Source organism: Myotis davidii, unplaced genomic scaffold (genome assembly GCF_000327345.1).
Source record: "Myotis davidii unplaced genomic scaffold, ASM32734v1 scaffold97, whole genome shotgun sequence".
NCBI lineage: Eukaryota > Metazoa > Chordata > Mammalia > Chiroptera > Vespertilionidae > Myotis > Myotis davidii.
Genome location: NW_006289392.1, coordinates 5,034,655 through 5,036,166, shown reverse-complemented (window position 1 = coordinate 5,036,166; position 1,512 = coordinate 5,034,655). Strand labels below are relative to the sequence as shown.

Here is a 1,512-nt window from a genome sequence, read left to right as displayed (position 1 = left end):
GGGAAGAAAGCCAGGGACACACGTTTATTTATTTACTTATGCATGGCAAGGGTTTTACGTTTTATTGTACTTAAACATTTTTTTTGGCTAATCCTTGCCTGAGGATATTTTCCCATTGATTTTTAGAGAGCAGGGAAGAGAGAGGGAAAGACGGAGAAACATCCATGTGAGAGACACATCGATTGGTTGCCTCCTGCACAAGCCCCGACCAGGGCCCGGGCCGGGGAGGAGCCTGCAACCGAGGTACATGCCCTGGACCAGAATGGATCCCCGGGGCCTTCGGTCCACAGGCCGAGCTCTATCCACTGAGCAAACTGGCCAGGGCTATTGTACTTTTCCCAGGACCATTAAATACTGCTGGGCTCTATGGCCAGCGTTTGGGGTGGCAGGGCCTGTAAGGGTGAGGTTATGCAGTCATTTAGGGGTGGGCTGCCCAAGGGAAGCGGAGACTGAGGGCCTCGTTGCAATGGTTAGAAAAAGCTGTTCAGGCAGAACGGAGATCCTCGCTTGCCCCAGCAGTGTGTCCTGGACCAGCTTTTACCAGGAGAAATAGCAGCCAGGCTGGTTAGCTCTGGCTCGTGAAGATCCACAGTGGGGTCCAGGCAGGAGACCTGGCGGCGGCTGCAGCTCACGTTCACAATCCGGGCAAAAGGCGGGCATAGAGCCCAGCAGGTGGCTGTTTCACGTCCAAACCCTCTCTCCAAACCACCTCCGCGGGCTTTCCTCAAACCGCAGACAAAGCACGGCCAGCGGCCTTTAAAACGCAGGCCGACCCCGCGTCTGGGGGACAAGCAGGGTCGTGGTGCGCCTGCAGGGCCGGGAGCCGGCCTGGGTGGAGAGGGTCTCCATCGGCCCAGCCGGAACCGGGTCGGCTCAGCCAAGTCTCCTCCGTCTGGGGCCGTGATGGTTCCGTCTCTACAGTGAAGTGGTGGGGTTCGCGGGTCCGTCCTGGTCCTTTAGCTTTGACACTCGTGGGGACGCCAGGCTGGAGGTCCAAGTGGTTGAGGGGAGCAGCGTCTGGGAGGGCGAGCCGGGGAGACGGGACAGGCGGCTGCGCTCAGCTGCCCACGAGACCCGAGTCTGACCCCTGGAGGTCATGAGGCTCTGGGCCAGGCCCGTGGCTCCTCTGAGCCTCGCCCCCCCTGCCCCCCCTCCCCCCGTGACATGATTGTAACACCAGCTCAGGGAGGGGGTGAGAATGATGCAGGTGCTCACGTGCATGTGCACTGAGCAAGGATTGGGCCCAGGTCAGAGAGGTGCTCTCAGGGGTCACTGGGAGCCTGGGGAGGCCCCCTCTGAGTCCGCACCCTCCTGACTCCAAGGACCATCTGATCTGGGGGCAAGGATGGGTGGCATCCAATGCCAACCCCCTCCCCCCACCTGGATGCGCAGTGGGGTTTTCTCAAGGACTTTGCAGGGTAGCAGGAGGGCCGGTCCTCTGGTCCCCGAGGCTGGGGTGGTATGGATTCGCTGGCTAGTGGGTGTGGAGGTGGGGGTGGAGGGGACAGTGGG

The 1,512-nt window shown here is 60.8% G+C and overlaps 1 protein-coding gene across 1 annotated transcript in view; it reads left to right on the top strand.

Annotated features, from left to right (window-relative positions):
* Positions 1-1,512, top strand: part of SCN4B (sodium voltage-gated channel beta subunit 4) — a 15,771-nt gene that overhangs the window by 8,184 nt on the left and 6,075 nt on the right. The gene's annotated exons all lie outside the window — the stretch shown is intronic.